The following is a 21,126-nucleotide window of genomic DNA, read 5'->3' as shown; positions in this document are numbered from 1 at the left end:
CGCATACACAGTAGAGTTGTAAAGATCCTATTTTCTGTTCAGTTAGAGTTCTTGCTGCTGAACCAGGTGGATTTTACTCAGTTTTAACATAATCTGAAGATTGCATAGCACGATCTACAATTTTGTGTTACATTTTGTGGAAAATTTAGATGACTAAATGTTTTTCATTTTGAAGGACTTAGAAAAGGCAGTGTGGAGCTGTGAAGAGCGCAGATGCTAAAGAAAGCCAAACACTAGCTCTGCCACTTACAAGCCAAATGATCCTAGGAAAAGTGAGCTTCACTTTTTTCATTTGCATAAAGGACATATTAATAGCAAACTCAAAACTGCAGCTAGGATTCATTGAAATAATGCATGCAAAGCCCTTGACTTGGTCTGGTGCACACTAAACCCTCGTTTTTGCCTGAAAGAAGAAAAATGGTAACAAAGTACACTTGGATTTCATAACTACAAAATCTCTTCCCTTCCAAGATCCTCCAAGGGGGTTCCATAAAGTCAGGTATGAAATAGTCTTTGATGGAAAGGCTCATATTGTCTGATTAGAGTCCATGAAGACTTCTGGATTCATGTTGCTCTTGTAAGGTTAATTTGGATTATACTATTGTGTTGAAGGACACAATTGGGAGCCAGGGGAAGATGTTTTTGTCTCTCTTCAGAGTATAGTAGTTCAGTCTTCCATCCATTCTGATAATCTAATGTAACTCTGAAGATGATAGCAAGGCACTTGTCTGGCTTTTGTTTAAGTTTTTCTACCACAAAATCTCAAGTTCCGGTAATCTGAAGGGCTAGGCTTTCCTTTGTCTGGTTTGGTGGTTGCTAGAATAGAGTCTACCTGCTAACATTTTATTTCAGAAATATTTTGTGCAAAGCTTCCTTCACCTGCTATTGTAATGTTCTTGTTAACATGCAACAGTTTGCTAAGGGATCTCTGGCTTTTGTCCTGGCAGTCTGGAGGCAATGAAATATGTACTGCCAGGTATATATCATAGAACATTTCCATACAACTGAACAGAAAGGCAGACTCTCATATAGAGTCAAATGAAATAATAAAGGAATCCTGCAAATCTCAAAGATCCCATCAAAATTCTTGGATGGAATTACTTAGACCTGGCAAATAGAAATACAGCTGCATTTTCAATGATTTAAAAAAACTCATTAAAAATACTGGTGATAGCAAAGCAAATTAAAAGTTTAGTATCTTTTTTGGTTATATAGTATTTTTATAAAAACCCATGGTCCTTTCATATAATTGATATGGTGAAAGAAATCCTGGTTATATGCTAAATGTGAGAAGAGCTTGGTTCAAGTACTAGATCCTTTATTTAATAAATAGGTGCCCTTGGACCAAATAATGTTCTGAGCCTTGTTTTTCTCCTCTGTAAGATGGGGTTAATACTCCACCTACTTCATTTGGTTTTGGGGAGGCTTGAATGAGATAATATGTATAATCTGTAAAGTTCTCTGTAAATAAATTATGTTAATTATATGATTTCCAATATTCAAAACTGAGAATAAAACCTTACATTTGAAAGGAACATTAGAAGACATCCAATGTATGCATCTTTTCTGTAACATTCAAAAATAACAACCCTATCATTGTTTGGCCATTTCCAGCAATGCACTCAGACTATTTAGGATGCAAGCATTCCACTTGCCATTGGGCAAGTTTCTGAAACTGGGCTCTTCAGTTAGCAGACTTAGGAAAATTGAGGTGCGGGGCATGCAAGAGGGAATTCCCATGGCATCACCCCTGAGGAAGGGAGAGAAGGAGATACTATAGGGCTGAGGACAAAGCCTTTAGTTGAACCCATGGTGAGTTTGGACCTTCAGTGGCCCCCCAGAGTTATCATGAGTTTGGGCTGGAGGGCTGGGCCTTTATACCACCATCATGACCAGTCATTGCAGGCTGGCTTTCCCAAAAGGAGGCGCCATCTTGGCAAGGCAAGTCTCTTCAGCTGGAGCCATCCCCAAGGAAGGTTAAAAACTGAGGCACATCTTCTGGCAGTCCACCTGCAGCTAGTGGAATAAATCCTTCCTTCCTCAAGGAGACCCTTGAGCATTATGGCATCCAATATAAGACATTCTGCCTTATATTGAGTTGACACCTTCCTCACTGTGACTGTCATGTAAGCTGTTCTCTTCTGAGTCAATTCCAAGTCTTATCATTATTTTCTAACAGATAATTCTTTACTATATTCTGGCAACACTAGTGCTATAATACTGATACACATATACGTATCTATATCACATATATAAGCTATATATCTCACATAGATATCACATACTCAAATATATATTACAAACATATATATGGCTCAAATATATATTTATACACCTTTGCATATACATATGCCCAACTGCACCTGACACATAGCTGTTAGTAACCATAATTATGTCATTTATTGGAGACAATAAAACAAGTCTGCTCTTCTAAGAGAATCAGATTAGGAGATCATGGATTCTGTTTTGGACATATTGAATATGAAGCACTTTCAAGACATCCAAGTAAAAATGTTGGGTAGGCATTTGAATTTATCTGGAGCTTCAAAAAGGGCCTACTCTACGGATAAGTCATTACAAGTTGGTGTTTATATAGTCATTGAACAATGGGGCATGGGTGAGATTACGAAAAGAGAATAAAGAGTAGAGCAGAGAGATAAGAAACATTCTAGTAGGCATGTTGGATTTACTTTGATTAGCAAATTGGCTTTTACAATTATTAGAAAATGATTTATTTGCCAGTATTTAAAAATCAGGAGGTTCCACATGATCCAGATTTAAACTACTCTTGAAAAACTGAAAAATCAGGCAACACTTATTTTTTTATTTCTGCATGCCAGTAATGACCCAGAGCTGGGTTTCCCCTTTAGATACTGGATTTTCCCTTCAGTGGAGGGCTTCACCCCGTGAGGTGTGTGCAATCACTAGTTTAGTGTCGGGGAAGACAGGACCCACGGCTGAGACACAAAGAGCATCAATATTTATTTATTTTTATTTTATTTTATTTTTTTGAGGAATTAACAGTCTTTATTTTGGGCTCAGACCAGGAGTCCGTGGGTCTTGAGGACCTGTGTGTATTTGTCAATTTTCTTCTCCACGTTCTTCTCAGCCTGTTCCCGTAGCATCACGAGCTGTTTCTTCCTCTGGTAGTGGATCTTGGCTTTCTCTTTCCTCTTCTCCTCCAGGGTGGCTGTCATTGCCTGGTACTTCCAGCCAACCTCGTAAGCCGGGCACCCCAGATAGGCAAACTTTCTTGTGGGCTTCAGACGCACGACCTTGAGGGCAGCAGGAACCACCATCTGCTTTTTCTTGTTGTAGGGCGGTGGGATGTAGTCAAACACCCTGAGGCGGTCCAGGGCAGCCTGGCCTCGCACAGTCAGCCGGAGGATGCGGCTGGGGGCCCGGAAGTGGTGGGGGCCCGGAAGTGGTAGGGGCCTCGAAAGGGTTGGTGTTCGTCCGCTTGCGGAGGAAAGCCAGGTACTTCAACTTGTTTCTGTAGAAATTGCCAGAAATGTTGTTGCCTTGGCAGTGTAGGACCACCACCTTCCAGCCCAGCAGTACTTGTTTAGGCCCAGGAGGTGGCCTCGACTATCGAGCACCATGACCTGCACCTCCGCCATCTTCGGCAGCCGCCTGGGAAAGCTATTTTATTTTATTTTTTATTATACTTTAAGTTCTGGGGTACATGTTCACAACGTGCAGGTTTGTTACATATGTATACGTGTGCCATGTTGGTGTGCTGCACTCATTAACTCGTCATTTACATTAGGTATATCTCCTAATGCTATCCCTCCCCCCTCCCCCCACGACAGGCGCTGGTGTGTGATGCTCCCCTTCCTGTGTCCAAGTGATCTCATTGTTTAATTCCCATCTATGAGTGAGAACATGCGGTGTTTGGTTTTCTGTCCTTGCGATAGTTTGAAAGAGCATCAATATTTAAAGACTGGTGGGTGAGAAGTCTGGCACTGAGATGTGGCCAGAGATGTAGGAGGCTGCAGCCATAGGTGCAAGGGGAGAGAGAAGTGGTTAGCAGTATAAAATTCTTTTTTTTTTCTTTTTTTCTTTTTTTTTGAGGGGAGTCTTGCTCTGTCGCCCAGGCTGGGGTGCAGTGGCCGGATCTGAGCTCACGCAAGCTCCGCCTCCCGGGTTTATGCCATTCTCCTTCCTCAGCCTCCCGAGTAGCTGGGACTACAGGCGCCCGCCACCCCGCCCGGCTAGTTTTTTGTATTTTTTAGTAGAGACGGGGTTTCACCGTGTTAGCCAGGATGGTCTCGATCTCCTGACCTCGTGATCCGCCCGTCTCGGCCTCCCAAAGTGCTGGGATTACAGGCTTGAGACACCGCGCCCGGCATTTTTTTTTTAAGGCAGACTTTCACTCTTGTTGCCCAGGCTGGAGTGCAATGGCGCGATCTTGGCTCGGTGCAACCTCTGCCTTCTGGATTCAAGCAATTCTCCTGCCTCAGCCCCTGGAGTAGCTGGGATTACTAGTGCCTGCCACCAGAGCCAGCTAATTTTTGTACTTTTTTTTTAGAGAGACAGGGTTTCACTATGTTGGCCAGGCTGGTCTCGAACTCCTGACCTCAGGCAATACACCCGCTTTGGCCTCCCAAAGTGTTGGGACTATAGGCATGAGCCACTGCGCCCCCGCCAGGAGTATAAAATTCTTCAGAGAAGTAGTATCTTTGAGAGATGGAGCTCATTGACTTTAGGGAGAGTGGTTTTGGTGTAGCAAAGGGAATGGAAGCCAGATTGGAATGGGTTGAGGAGTGAATGAGGGGTGGGGAAATGAGGAAAATAATGTGCACAATAAGAAGTGTAGCTTTGAAGGTAAGTACAGAAATAGGGATTAGCTGGAGGGAAGTTAGGTTGTGTTGAAATGGGGTGGGGGAGGGGGTTCAAGGGCAGTGGGAAGAAGAGAAATAGAGGTATTTTTCACACAACATTGCTTTAAATATCCTCTCTCACTTTTAAGTGGTTTGAACTATTTCTGAAATGTTAGATAACTGAAAATTCAAAGATGTTCGTGCTTTGTTGAAAACAACCATGACCAAAGTACTTGGGTAGTAGAAAACTTAGACTGTACAGCTCAAATTGAAATGGGTAACTAAATAAAAGATTACAGATTTTCTACTTGAATTATTTAGTCCAACACTTCATGACCTCATTTTGCTTTTAACGAAGAAAATCTCACATGGCATGACAGAGAAATTTCATATTATTTGAAAAGTGAAGTCTTAAGTCTGACTTATTTTTTCAGATAAACAGCGTCTTTGACGAAATGAAGCATTTCTGCATGATTCTAGTGCAAACAGATTATGTGACACTAATACACTATTTAAAAAATATTTTCCTGTATATGGGATAGGAAAAACGTTACGGATTTTATTCCTAGAAACATTTCACAGGTTCTTTCGTTGAACACCTGTATCGTGGATCACTCTGACTGTAGCGCCCCTCAGCTCAGGGAAAGCAACAGTTCTCCTCAGTGTTCCTATAGCCCCCAGGGAATGCTTCCCAAGTGCTCAGCAACATTTCACTGCTTTGTGCCATGCCACTAGGTGCTTTGTTCTATCCTTGGCGTGCTATGGTAGCTACTGGGGCTGCTGCCCAAACCGTGTGGGCTTGCTGATAATTTATCTCACTCTTGGCAGAAGGTGCTCTAGAGTTAAATTTTTTCCACAGCCCAGTTTCCCCAGGGTGTGATAATTTAGGGTGGAGAGGGGGAAGAGAGTGAAGGCCTCTCTCTTCTTTTATATTAATTTCTTTTAGAGGGATCTTAATTATCTAAGGTCCCCATGTGTTCTGAGAGAAGTGGCATTTTCTTATTGCTTATGGTTCTTTTATCCTTAGAGTCAGCTATATCTGTTTAGGGGCTAGATCAGGGACAGAGTTTTCACTCTATCTCTGATATGCTTATATATGAGACTTTCCTTTTTAAATAATAAATAAATATCATGCCAGGTAAGATTTTCTTAGTTAAAAGCAAAATGAGGACATGAAGTGCTGGACTAAATAATTCAAGTAGAAAAATGTTCATTTTCTATTTAGTATTTGTGTGTGTGTGTTGTGTGTGAGAGGGGGTCTCATTATATCACCCAGGCTGGTCTTCAATTCCTGGGGTCAAGCGATCCTCCTGCCTCAACCTGCCAGGTAGCTGGGACTATAAGCACGCACCACTGTCTCCAGCCGTCCCTATATTTATCTTCAATCAGAAGGGTCATCAGGATCACCTCCAGAATTTTAAAATATGAATTTTCAGATTCACTCACCGAATCCCTATTTTCATAAGTTTGTTCCAAGCATCTGCATTTTTAACAAGTTCCAAAGAGGATTGTAATATATACCCCTAGTTAAAAACATTGCCCTATGTATTCTTAACTTTGCTCCCCCACTCTCCAGAATAAAGACAGGTATCACCCTCTCTTTAGAGGGCTTTTTTTTGTTTGTTTGTGAGGGAAAAACATTCAACATTCATTCTCCAACAAACAGCATTGGCAGGTACAACTACAGGGATTTCTCCGTAGATCATACGTTCATGAGGCATCATTAGCTTAACATTGAAAAAGCCACTGGTATGTTCTGTGTGACAATATCCACTTCACGTTTAAACAGGTACTATTATTGTGTTCACTTACAATTCCAGAAGGAAAGGCATCAACTGGAATTTTTTTTTGGATCCTAAAGTCAGATGCAGTAACAGAGACAAAACTTTGGGTAACAATCGTGATCTACATTTCAATAAGGGCCTTCCACAAAGAGGGGAAGAACTTCTCTGTACAGAAGTTAGGGTCTTTCTCCTTCCTCATTAAACCATTGGAATTACATTTCATTGTTTGTTCAACATTATTACATGTACAATAGAGGATTTAAAAAAGAAATCATAAAAAAAATCTTGAATGTCCAGCTATTCTCACCAATATGTGAATTCTTAGGTTTAAGAGAGGGCTTGGGAATACTTCAGTGGTCATAAAATAGGAAAATAAGATACTATGGCTACAAAAAAAAAAAAAAATCCCCCTTTGGCTGGACTGCACATGCTCCAGTAATTGCAGGTGGGTTCTATACTAATTATTAAATGTGTTTCTTTGCTCAGCTCTTCTTGGTCCTTTATCTCTTCTGATGAACAGGACCTTTTTAATGTTATGTCCCTGAATGACATATATATATATATATATGGATCTGAATGACAGCTATAGCCATTAACCGAGAGCTCTTAACATTTCTTATTATCTCTCTGTGCATCTGGCTACTTATCCATCTGTCCATTGATCTATCTTAATTTATTCATCCATCAATGACAGGTTTGTTTATATTTATTGAGTATTTGCTGTGTGCTGGGTACTGAGGATATAAAGGTGAGCATGGCAAACCTGGTCCTTGACTTCAAGGAGGAGGAATAATTAATGTTTGCACAAATAGGTAATTATAAACCATGATAAAGGCCACAAAGGTTGATGTGAGATTGTTTGACAGAAGCATCAGATCTGGGCTGGTGAAGTCAGGGAAGATTTTGCTGAGGAAATAACCTTGAGCTAAAACCTGAAGGGTGAATAGATGTGCCAGCTTATTGGAGGTGGGCATGTATTTTGAATCATTTCCTTAAGTAGACTATCAGAAGTGAAATTTCTGGGTCAAAGTACATGACTTTTAAAAATCATTTAAATGTTTTTTATTATAATTTGTTCTTTAAATTTTAAATTCATTTAAAATTATTTTTATAATTTAAACTTACAGAGCAGTTGCAAATATAGTGTAAGGACATTTTTTTGCCTTGAACTATTTACCAGTTTCCACTATGATGCCCCAAACCCCCAAATACTTTATGCGAATAGCCTTCAAACAAGGACATTCTCTTATATAAGCACAATATGATATTAAAATTCTGGGAATTACCATTGAATTATTAGTACTTTCTAATCCTTAGACCTCATTTAAGTCTTGTCAGTTTTCCCAAGTGAGGTCTTTCGTAACAAAAGATACAGTTCAGAATCAGGTGTTGCATCTTCTTGTCAGGTCTCTTGAGTTGGCTTCAGTCTTGAACATTTCCTCAGTCTTTTGTTGACTTTGAGGACTTTGACTCTTGAAGATCACTAGTTATTTTGTAGAATGTTCTTGCAATTGAATTTCCTGATGTTTCTTCATGATTAGGTTCAGGTGATGCAAATTTGGCAGGAATATCACATAAGTGTGTTCTTCTCATTACATTCTATTAGGTGGCACAAGGTTTCAATTTGTCCCATTACTGATGATGCTCAAGTTGTTCACCTGATTAAAGTGGTGTCTGCAGAATTATCTCCTGAAAAGTTACTTTTTCCTTTTGAAATTAATAAATATTTGGAAGATGAAAATATCTCATTCTTTATAAAACTTTCAATTTATTCTTTTTGATATTTATATCAGATTGGACTTCTTGTTTTCCTCTTTTATGCAATGGGTCATAATCTATTACTATCATTATTTAATTTGATGCTCAAATTATCTCATATTTGTCTGGCTTCTGTGTCCCACTGCCATGATGGCTGCCCCTCCCCCTCTCAGATGCCCTCCTTAGCCATCTCAGGCCACCAACACCCTGAGCTGAGCTGCTACTCAATGTGGATGCTCTCTTTCCCTCTCTGCTCAGGATCCAACATCCTTTACCAGCTGTCCATACCTCCTGTTTGTGGAGGAGCTGTGGAGGAGGTGTGGGCAGCCACTATTTATGTGGAGATATCCTCCTCAGCCTTCATGGGCTCCAACACTCAATATTGGCTGTCACACACTTCTCACCCTAATTGAGCTCTAATATCCTGTTCCCGGTGTAGCCTGGAGCTTCCTGCCATCTATGCATTTTTCTAACTTCTGCTATTTTATAACGTTTCCTTCTAATCTTTTCTCTATGCACTTAACATAATGCTGATAACTATGATTTTTAAATCCTATTTATTATTTTTAATAATTTCAACTTCTATTTTAGATTTGGGGGTACATGAGCAGGTTTGTGACATGGATATATTGTGTGATGGTGGGGTTTAGGATATGAACAATCCCATCACCTAGGTGGTGAGCATAGTACCCAGTAGTGAGTTTTTCAACCCTTTCTTCTCACCTTCTCTCCCCACTCCATTAGTCCTTAGTGTCTGCTGTTGCTATCTTTATGTTCACTAGTACCCAGTGTTTAGCTCTTATAAGTGAGAACATGATGTCTTTGATTTTCTGTTTCTGAGTTAATTTACTTAGATTATGGCCTCTATCTGTATCCATGTGACTGCAAATGATATGATTTCATTCCTTTTTATGGTTGTGTCATATCCATATCCATGGTATATATGTACTATATTGTATTTATCCAATCCACTGTTGATGGGCACTTATATTGATAACATCTGATTGATAGTCTTTGAATTTGTGAATAGTCCTTCAATGAACATAGGAGTGCATGTATCTTTGGTAGAATGATTATTTTTCTTTTGCATATGTACCCAATAATGGGATTGCTGGGTTGAGTGAGTTCTGTTTTAAGTTCTTTGAGAAATCTCCAGACTGCTTTCTACATTGGCTAAACTAATTTACATTCCCACCAACAGTGTATAAGCATCCCTTTTTCTCCACAGCCTCACCAGCATCTGTTATTTTTTGACTTTTTAATAATAGCCATTCTGGCTGGTGTGAGATAGTATCTCATTGTGGTTTTGATTTGCATTTCTCTGATGATTAGTGATGTGGGGCATTTTTTCATATGTTTGTTGGTCACTTGTACATCCTCTTTTGAGAAGTGTGTGTTTATGTCTTTTGCCCACTTTTTAATGGAGTTACTTGTTTTTTGTTTGTTGAATTTTTAAGTTCTCTACAGATTCTGGATATTAGATCTTTGTTGGATGCATAGTTTGTAAATATATTCTCTCATTTTGTAGGTTGTCTGTGTACTCTTTTGACAGTTTATTTTTCTGTACAGAAGCTCTTTAGTTTAATTAGGTCCCACTTATCAATATTTTGTTTTCGTTGCAATTGCTTTTGAGGACTTAGTCATACATTCTTTCTCAAGGCTGATGTTCAGAATGGTGTTTCTTAGGTTTTCTTCTAGGATTCTTGTAGTTTGAGGTCTTATATTTAAATCTTTAATCCATCTTGAGTTAATGGTTATATATGGTGAAAGGTAGGGGTCCAGTTTTATTCTTCTGCATTTGGCTAGCGAGCTATCCCAGCACCATTTATCAACTAGGGTCACCTTTCCCCATTGCTTACTTTAGTCGACTTGGTTGAAGATCAGATGGCTGTGGGTGTGGTTTTATTTTTTGGTTCTCTATTCTGTTCCATTGGTCTATGTATCTGTTTTTATACCAGTTCTGTGGTGTTTTTGTTACTGTAGCCTTACAGTATTGTTTGAAGTTGGGGAATGTGATGCATCTGGCTTTGTTCTTTTTGTTTAGGTTAGCTGTGGCTATTTGGGCTCTTTTTTGATTCCATGTGAATTTTAGAATAGTTTTTTTTAGTTCTATGAAAAATGACATTGGCAGTTTGATAGAAATAGTTTTGAATCTATAGATTGCTTATGGCAGTAGGGCCATTTTAACGATATTGACTCTTCCAGTCCTTGAACTTGGAATGTTTTTCCATTTGTTTATTTTGTCTATGATTTCTTTCAGCAGTACTTTGTAGTTCTCCTTGTAAAGATCTTTCACCTCCTTGGTTAGATATATTCCTAGGTATTTTGTTTTTTTGTGTGTGACTGTTTTAAATGGGATGGCATTCTTGATTTGGCTCTTAGCTTGAACATTATTGGTGTATAGAAATTCTACTAAGTTTTATACTTGATTTTTGTGTCTCAAAACTTTCCTGAAGCTATCTATCAGTTGAAGGAGCCTTAGTGGAATCTTTAGGGTTTCCTAGGTATAGAATCATATTGTCAGTGAGGAGAGATCATTTGACTTCTAAGCCTATTTGGACACTTTTTATTTCTTTCTCTTGCATGATTGCTCTGACAAGGACTTTCACTACCATGTTGAATAGGAGTGGTGAGACTGGGCATCCTTATCTTGTTTGCACAAGACACATTTTCTCAAACTGTTAGGAATGTTTCATAAATGTGACTTTAAATGACTTGAAATGGACATAATATTTTTTTGTCCATAATTGCACATTGCTGCCTTATGATAGACTACTAGAAGAGGAATTACTAGGTCAAAAGTACCAATATTTAGGTTCTTGATACACATTTTCAAATAATCATTTCAGAAAGGTTACATATTCAATTTTTTTGTTTTTTTGAGTTGGAGTCTTGCTCTGTTGCCCACTCTGTAGTGCAGTGGCATGATCTCAGCTCACTGCAAGCTCTGCCTCCCAGGTTCAAGCGATTCTCCCACCTCAGCCTCCTGAGTAGCTGGGACTATAGGTCCCTGTCGCCACGCCTGGCTAATTTTTTGTATTTTAGTAGAGACAGGGTTTCTCCCTGTTGCCCAGGCTGGTCTCCAACTCCTGAGCTCAGGCAATCTGCCCACTAGGCCTCCCAAAGTGCTAGGATTACAGGCGTGAGCCACCACACCTGGCCGTGTATTCAAATATTTTTAAGTTAATTTATAAATGCAATGCTGTGCCAATAAAAATATCATTAGATTTTCTTAATGAGTTAACCAATTTGATTTTAAAGTTTGCTGAGATGAATAAACAAGGAATGGCCAGAAGAATTCTGAAAAAGAAAAGCAGCATATGGGTGTAGGAGAGCTACCCTTATCAGCTTCTCTATTGAAAACAGTGTGATACTGGTGAGTATATAGACAGAAGCCCAATGAAACAGAACAGAAAATCCAGAAGTAGACTCAAATATATACTAAAATTTACTATATGTGAAAGGTGACACCTCAAATAAATATGTTACATGGTGTTAGGATACATAGTCACCTGGAAAAAGATCTGATTGAATCTGTTCCTTTCTCCACGTCAGGACAAACTGCAAATGTTTCAGAGAGGTAGCTAAAAAATGCGGATCACAAGGTCAGGAGATCGAGACCATCCTGGCGAACACGGTGAAACCCCGTCTCTACTAAAAAAATACAAAAAACTAGCCGGGCGAGGTGGCAGGCGCCTGTAGTCCCAGCTACTCGGGAGGCTGAGGCAGGAGAATGGCGTGAACCCAGGAGGCGGAGCTTGCAGTGAGCTGAGATCCGGCCACTGCACTCCAGCCTGGGCGACAGAGCGAGACTCCGTCTCAAAAAAAAAAAAAAAAAAAAAAAAATGAAACCATGGAAGTACTAGAAGAAAACTTAAGTTTCCAATATTAACCAAAATTAGAACCATAAAAAACAGATAAATTTAACTACATAAAAAAATCTTCCCAGGCTCAGGCCTGTAATCCCAGCACTTTGGGAGGCTGAGGCGGGTGGATTGCTTGAAGAATTTGAGACCAGCCTGAGCAACGTGGGGAAACCCTATCTGTACTAAAAATTCAAAAATTAGCTAAGCATGGTGGCGTGTGCCTATGTTCCCAGCTACTTGGGAGGCTGAGGAGGGAGAATCACCTGAGCCCAGGAAATCGAGGCTGTAGTGAGACATGATCGTGCCACTGCACTCCAGCCTGGGTGATGGGTAAAATGACAACTGAGAAAAAAAAATGTTACCCATTTCAGGGACAAAGGACTAATAAATCTAATAATAAAAAGAAGAAAGTGATGAAAAACCTAGGAGAAAATGGGCAAAAGATGTGAGAAGTTTACAGAAAAACGTTGCAAAATATCTTTAAAATATATTAAAGGATGCATTGCTCATAATAAGATAAATGTATACTAAGATTATACTGAGGTGCCATTTTCAATTATCAGATTGGTGAAATTCCAAAAGTTTACAGTATTTTGTTGGCGAGGCATGGGGAATACAAAATGGCAAACAGCTATGGAGGGGAACTTGATATTACTTAGCAAAACTACATATGTATTTCTGTCTTTCAATCAGTAATCCCATTCTAATGAATTTATCCTCCAGATATACTAATAAAAATATGACATGTTAGGGTAGTGGGAAAGAGTGGAGTCAACTCAAATGGCCTTCAATAGGGTGCTGGTAGAATAAATTATGATACATATATAATAGATCAGTAACTATGCTAAAATTATGCTCTGTAACAAACCACCCCAGAAACCTTTGCAGAAGATAGGTTTTTAAGGAATGTATGTGTTGTATTATAGCAGAAACACACACACACAGGATAGTACATATCATTCATTTTACACAAATAATGGACTATACACACTTCTTTGTGCCTTGCCATTTCACTTAACAATATATATTAAAGATAATTTTATATCTGTGTATAAAAAGCTTCCCTATTTTTTGTTGTGGTTGTGTTATTTCATGGTATGAATACAGTATTGTTTATTAAACCAATCTCTTATTGAAAGATGTTTAAGTTGCTTTCAATTCTTTATTATTAAGAAGTGCTAGGCTGGGCACGGTGCCCTTTGCCTGTAATTCAGCATTTTGGGAGGCCGAGATGAGTGGATCACCTGAGGTCAGGATTTCGAGACCAGCCTGGCCAACATGGTGAAGCCTTGTCTCTACTAAAAATACAAAAATTAGCCAGGCGTGGTGGTGTGCCCTGTAATCCCAGCTACTCGGGAGGCTGAGGCAGGACAATCATTTGAACCCAGGAGGCGGAGGTTGCAGTAAGCCAAGATCGCGCCATTGCACGCCAGTCTGGGTGACAAGAGTGAAACTCTGTCTCAAAAAAAAAAAAAAAAAGGCACTGCAATGCTTTACTGTGTATGTATACATACATACACACATATAATTTTGCACAAGCATGAATATATTTTGGCTACCTCCTCAGAAATAGAAATTTTCAGCACATTCAAAATTCCCCTTTCATCCAGCACTTCAGTGTTGACTCTGTTTCTTGTTTAAATTCCATATATAGTGATACATTCTTTGAAGAATACCTCCCAGGCTCTTGTTTAGAGATAGAATAAAGTTGTAGTAGAGACTGGAAACAATGTGTTTCCTTTTCTGTTTACAAAATTACCTGTGACCAACAAATGGGAAAACTCATGGTTTTTAAAAGAAAAAATATGCAATTACATTTCCACTATTCTTGTTAGTTCACTGACTGAAACTGAAATGTGGTTTATCACAATGGATGAAAATTTGGAAAGAAACAATTTGCGTAATCAAGCAATCTGCATTATATTGCATAAGGGACAATAAGAAAGTGAATTACGTACAAGGCTAGACTTCATGCTTTGACAAACAAAATGTAGCAGAATAGTTTCTTTAAGTGGAACTTCTGGACAAAATTTCCACATGAAATATAGGTAGCATGGATGAAATAGAGATATGAAGATATTTTAGTTTTTTTTTTTTTTGTTTTGATCTTTCTGAAGGATGACTTACCATGGCTTGAGGGGGATGTAAGGAACTAGTACATTAAAAAATAGATGTTGGCTATTATTATGATGAAAGGAAAGTGGTTTACAGCATGGAAAATATCATGGAAGTTTACGCAGATTTGGGAAAGAGAGTGATCGAGGCTCAGAGGATGCCCTGAACAACACATGAAGAAAAGAAGGCAAGAGTAATGTGAGAACATCAACTCTAAAAACTGAAGTGTAGTCTGATGGTCATGAATTCTTGTAAATTCCTAGTCATGTGAGCTTTCCCTTATTTTCCTCATTAAATGTGTATTTGTATATATGTTTGTGTATGTTTGCTTTTTTCATTCCCTCAGACAACTGAGAAATACTTTGTACTTCACTATCCAGTATTTATATGTCTTGCAGCACCTTTTCTCCTTGTACGTTAGTTTTTTCTTCAGTATGCTTAATCTTAAATCTGTATTTCTCTTTTCCACTCAGTAGTCTTTCTATCATTTAAAGCCTAGAAATTGATTGCTTTTCCTTCTCAATGCATCCATCCCCCATACAAAGACTCTTTTATTTTCTTATTTGTGGAAATGTCTTGCCGTCACATTTTGGCATTCTTCCAGACAATAAGCAGTTATGTAGCGTTGGCAAAAGTCCTGTGTCTAGTTCTAAAGATATGTACCCCCACTGTGTATCTCAAATTTCCTCCTGACCTGACCTTTCTCTTTGCCCTGGCTTGACATATCTGAGTTTGCTGGTGTTGCCAAGTTCCTTCTGCTTGTGAGCTGAATTAATGAAAAGGCATCAATATCAACTCCCCTTACTGTAATACACACACACACACACATACACACACACACACAAACACACACACATCATCATCATCATCATCATATCATTGGGGAATGTTACCATGTTGACTTTTTGGGGCAGATGGTTATAAAGGTAGCCAGGTGAGGGTTACAATAGAAATTCAGTAGACCTTGCAGGACAAATTGACTGATTCAAATGGTGAGCTACTCTCATTATTTTCAGAGTAGGCGACATAATGTGTTCACTTCTTTCCTTTTCATGTGGCAAGTTGTACTTGTGTAAACAGAGGGAGAATAGTACACATCTGCTCTGTTTCCAGTCCTATGATTCAGACTATTTTAAGTTGCCAAGAGCTAGGAAAGTCTGGAGCCATTGTTTGCTGACATAGTCAATGGAGTTCAGTCAGGAAGTAGGAACAGCCAAATGTTCCCCAAAACGGAGGTGGTGTGGCTTCCACCAGCCCACCAATGTCAGCCAGCCTTACTTCAAAGCTTACTCAATTGCACAAAATTGCATATAAGCTCATATCTCTCATCATTACAATCTCCAGAACACTTAAGTTTCTTTTAGCAACCCAGCACTGTATTAACTTTCTGCCAGGCAGAATACTTCTGTAGCCTTCTGTGGAGGTCTTTTTTTATTAGTCACCCATGGATTCCTTTTCCCATAGTGCTGCCTGGAGTATTACCAACCTATGGGGAATTTAATTTTAACCATCATGTTACATTTTTCCTTCCTCCCTTCCTTTCTTTTATTCAATACCTATTTGCTAAACACCACGGGAGGTACCAAGGATACAGTAGTGAAAATACAACACCAGGATGCTAGAGTCTAGGAGAGAAGAAATACTTTAAAAATGAATGAATTATTATCATAATATGTCCTACAGAGGGGAAGTACAAGATAGTATAAGTATGTATACCAGGATGAACTAACCCACCTGTGGAAGTGACATTTAAAAGGAGACTTGGGAGAGTGAGTAGGAGTTACTGAGACAAAGGGTTTGAATGTAAGGGTAGAGCTCACGGGATTTTTGTCAGGCAGAGGAATGGAATGTGCAAAGGTCCTAAGACCTAAAGGAACTGGGTGAATTTAAGAAATCTCCAAAAGGGTAGTGAAGCCTCAACTCAGAGTGAATGGAGTGTCTGAGATGTTATGCTGAGGCCAGATGAACCAGGACCTTGTAGTCAGGTTAACAGTTTAAAGTTTATCCTATTATAATAGGGTGAGTTTTAGGGTTTATCATGTTGCAGAAGATTGCCTGTGAGATGAAACTAAAGAAAACAGACACAAGGCACACAGAGTTATTTATTTATTTATTTATGACAGGGTCTCACTCTGTCACCCAGACTGGGGTGCAGTGGCACAATCATGGCTCCCTGTAGCTTCGACCTCCTGGGCTCAAGTGATCCTCCCGCCTCGGCCCCCTGAGTAGCTGGGACCATGGCTACTCCTGGGCTCAAGCCATCCTCCCACCTCAGCCTCCCAAAGTGCTGGGATTATAGGCCTGAACCACTGCACCTGGCACAGACACTTAAAACAGATACACTCTTATTCTAATCTTGTCAGCAATTCTATTTGTAAAGTGAAACCATTACTTTATCTTCTTTGTTTCGGAAAGATCTGTTTTTGTGTCTCAACAAGACAAATTGGAACCCACTCGTCTGGGGGAAGTGTCATGGGAAACAATTTTGGTGGAGAACCACCTCGTTCTTGCTCTGTGTAGAGAGCTGTATAGTGTCTCCTTAATAACCACAGACCTGTGAAACTTGAAGACTAGAGAATGAGTTATCCCGCTTTCATAGGAGCTGTGGGATCTTCTGAGAGGTAAAGAATTATAATCCCCCGTGGAGTTCAAAATTATTTTTTTCCTGACAGGTCAGGGTAGATGAGGCCATCTCGCAGGAAAAAATGAAGTGCTTTCTTCCCCCTTCCTCTCCAAAGAACCTATCAGTGATGTATAGTTAGGGTCTGGTTGCAAGAAAATGGAAGGCATTGTATGCATTCTGCATATGGAGGATTTCGACACAGGAAAATAGAGGTTTCCTAACTGCTGGAACAACTCCAGGAACAAAGGGCAAGAAAGCTGCACTGATGGATGTTTTCCTGCAGCTTTCCTTTTCTTCTGCCTTCTAGATCTCATGCAAATGCCTCTCATTAGCTGACCTGGAACCATAGAAGGAACTAGAGTCTGGAAATGTATTTCCGGGTTACTCTTATGTAATGCATGGGAGACCTCTGAAAAAGATGGCAGTGATGTCCAATTGACAATAGGACAATTCAGCACAGGTGATGACCCTGGTTTGACAGCAAAGCCTTGGCTGTTGTGAGGGGAAGAGGGTTCCCAGCATAACAGACTGCTATTCTGACAGTGTGGATGTATCTTGAGGCTTCTTGCATTTGTCAGGTTGCTCCAGAAAAATGGAACCAATTAGATAGGTAGATGTAGACATATTTATATACACACATGGAGATTTACTTAAGGAACTGGCTCATGTGATTATAGAGGGTTGGCACGTCCAAAATCTGCAGGGTGAGTTGGCAGGCTGGAGACCCAGGGAAAAGCTGATGTTGCAGTTCAGGTTAGAGAGCTGTGTGCTGGCAGAATTCCCTCTTGCTCAGGGAGGTCAGTCTTTTGTTTTATTCAAGCCTTCAACAGATAGAGGAGGCCCACTCACATTATGGAGGGCAATCTGCTTTACTCAAAGTGCACTGATTTAAATGCTAATCTCATCCAAACACACCCTCACAGAAACATCCACGATAAAGTTTGACCAAATATTTGGGCACTGTGGCCTAGCCAAATTGATGCACATAATTAACCATCATACTTCTCCTTCCTTATTCATACCACTACTAGATGGTGTTTTGAATTAAGTTTTATATCAATATGTCTCAAGTGAAAAATTCATGGTCTTTTTATGTATAGATTGTTTAGTTCTGCCCTTTCAAACCAAAGAATGTGAGGATAATTATTTCTTTCCTTTCTCTTAGATTTTACAAAGAGTAGAGATATCTCTCTTTAGGCCATATTTTCTTAATATTTCATCTTTAATTTATTCATTTCTTCAGTCTTTCAACAAGTATTTATTGATGATTTAGGCACTGAGGATGACTCAGGGATATGAATAAAAGATCAGGCCCAGGAGAAAGACCTCAAGCTAGAGAGCAACACAAGCATTTTGCTGTAATTGTGAAAACAAGTAAGGAAAATGCCAAGTGCAAGAGACAGTAGATTTACAAGTCTTTAAGAGATGAGCCAAAATTTTAAAGCAGAATATTTTATGAGCAAATTCAATAAATGAAAATTTACAAGTTTTACAAATAATGATATCTGCAGGTATGTTCCTGAATAAAATTGACGATGAGTGAGGACAGTTGTTTAGTGAAACACTTTTTAATGTCAACTCATATGGTTTGTTTTGGAACCAAATGCCCTAGTAAAGAATACACAGACCCTAACATATATTTAATGATTCTTTCATTGGGGCCCCAATTTCCTTTCTGATCTCAATGCTATTGTCTTGCCAGCTGCTATACTTTTCAAGAAGGTAACTGCTATGGCTGATAGAGGATTACTACGTTGAGCGGTAGCTGAGATGGCAATTACTAGCTTTATGACAGTGTGCATTTCACAACATCATCACCAATGCTATGGTGTTAATAAAATCAAACAAAACTGTGGTAGGTTGAATTCCAAGATGACTCCCAATGACCCTCACCTTCATCTAATCCTCTCCACTTCGAGTGTGGATGAAACTTGTGAATATAATGAGACATCCACTCCTGTGTTTATATTATACTCCATATAAACACCTCCAGAAGGGAGGTTATATTGAGTGGGCCTGACCTAATCAGTTAAGCTCTGCAGTAGAAGAGAGCCTTCTCTGGAGGATGGCAGAAGGGAAATCAGAGTTTTGAAGCAGCAGAGACATATTCTGGCTGGCCTTAAGGAACATATCAGGAACATACCATGTTAAGGGCTACTTGACAGGGAACAGCAGGGGTTCTCTAAGAACTGGTTGACAATCAGCAAGGAAACAGGGACCCCAGTCACAAAACCTCCAGGAACTAAATTCTGCCAAGAGTTACAATAAGCTTGGAAGTAGATTGTTTTTCTCAGAGCCTCCAGATGAAAACTCAGCTCAACTGACTTTGATTTCTGCCTATGATACCCCCAGCAGAGAATCCAGCTACATGGTGCCAGACTTTTGACCAACAGAACTGTGGGCTAACAAATGGTGGTGTTTTAAGCTGCTGAGTTAGTGGGATTTGTTGTGCAGCAAAAGAAAACTAAGAGAAAAACAAAAACAGAACAACTTTTATCCACTTCTCTTTCTTTGGGATGTGAAATTGTGCTGAGACTGGTCCTGGGGTACCCTCATCTTATTCAGCTTACATAGGGTAAAGGAAGGGCTCTGAGCTCGATGGCAAGACCACATGGCTGAGAGCAGAATCCCATGGTGCAAAGGCAGTTTCTTTAAGAGAGGCCCACTGCAAGCCTTGCAAAATCTAGGAACAGCCAAGAAGGGTATTTTCTCCATAATCTTTCTGAATGTGGGTTCAGATGGGTTCCCTACATTTTGTTATTTATATTTCTATGAACATGAGGTTTAGAATATTCAGCTAACTTATTAGTCATTCCAGGACTTGATATTATAGTAGTTCCTGCTTGTCTGCTATTTCACTTTGTGCAGATTCATTCATTATTCGTGGTCAACTGCTGTCTGAAAATATTAAATGGAAAATTCCAGAAACGATCAATTCATAAGTTTTAAAATTGTGTGCCATTCTGGGTGGTGTGATGAAATGTCTTGCCATCATCTTCCGTCCCTTCCAGGATGAGACTCCTGTCTTTATCCAGCACATTCATGCTGTAGATACCACCTGCCTGTGAGTCACTTAGCAGCAGTCTCAGTTATCAGATCAAAAAAGCATAGTGTATTTAGGATTTTGTACTATCCTTGGTTTCAGAATCCACTGCAGGGATTAGAATGTATCCCCTGACGATAAGGGGAGACTGTACACTTCATGTTTTGACCCAAAGCAAATTCAAGTGTGTGACTCAAATAATCACTTATGAGTTCAGTAATGTTCAGTTCACAGTTGCTGGTACTAATTCTCTTTTCTATTTTCTTTTTTTTTTTTGTTTGAGACAGGGTCTTACTTTGTTGCCTAGGCTGGATCGCTCAAGTGATCCTTCCACCTCAGCCTCTCAAGTAGCTGGGACTACAAGTTTATACTAATTTTTGATTTTTTTGTAGAGATGGGATCTCACCAACTTACCCAGCTGGTCTTAAACTCCTGAGCTCAAGCAATTCTCCCACCTGGACCTTCTAAAGTGATGGGATTATAGATATGAGCCACTGTGCGTGGCTAATCCTATTTTCATTTTTATTTTTTGTAAAATATTTTACTTTTTAACTGGTGAGACATAATTTTCAAAATCTTTTAATAAGTATACTATCATAGTTTGAATAACCAGAATTATATTTATTTCAAGAAAGCTAGATCAAATAAAGAATCCAAATGTGTAAAGTTAAAGACTTCTTGAGAAAAATATAAAATGAAAATTTTGATTTGTACCTTATTCAATAATCATGTAATTTAAAATGAAGTTGCTTTATTTTATTTTATTTTATTATTTTAGTTTATTTTTTGAGACTGAGTCTTGCTGTGTTGCCAGGCTGGAGTGCAGTCATATGATCTCGGCTCACTGCAACCTCCACCTCCCAGGTTCAAGCGATTCTCCTGCCTCAGCCTCTCGAGTAGCTGGGATTACAGGTGCATGCCACCATGCCCAGCTAATTTCTGTATTTTTAGTAGAGACGGGATTTCACCATGTTGACCAGGATGGTCTCAATCTCTTGACCTCATGATCAGCCCACCTTGGCCTTCCAAAGTGTTGGGATTACAGGCGTGAGCCACCGCGCCCAGCCTGCTCTCGTTTATTTTATACTCTTGGGGGGATAAGACCTTATGTCAA

General features: G+C 39.4%; 1 long non-coding RNA gene and 1 pseudogene across 2 annotated transcripts in view; one reads left to right on the top strand and one right to left on the bottom strand.

The window, feature by feature from the left end:
* The window catches only part of LOC117097182, an 89,716-nt gene that overhangs the window by 7,602 nt on the left and 60,988 nt on the right, over positions 1–21,126 (top strand). The window lies entirely within an intron of this gene.
* LOC117097176 lies at positions 2,989–3,620 on the bottom strand (annotated as a pseudogene). Its single transcript, XR_004442847.1, has one exon. The product of XR_004442847.1 is annotated as a 60S ribosomal protein L13a-like (transcript).

Source organism: Trachypithecus francoisi, unplaced genomic scaffold, assembly GCF_009764315.1.
Source record: "Trachypithecus francoisi isolate TF-2019V2 unplaced genomic scaffold, Tfra_2.0 Contig01461, whole genome shotgun sequence".
In the NCBI taxonomy this organism is placed as follows: Eukaryota; Metazoa; Chordata; class Mammalia; order Primates; family Cercopithecidae; genus Trachypithecus; species Trachypithecus francoisi.
Note: the sequence above shows the minus strand (reverse complement) of the source record. Positions and strands in the feature narration are given on the sequence as shown.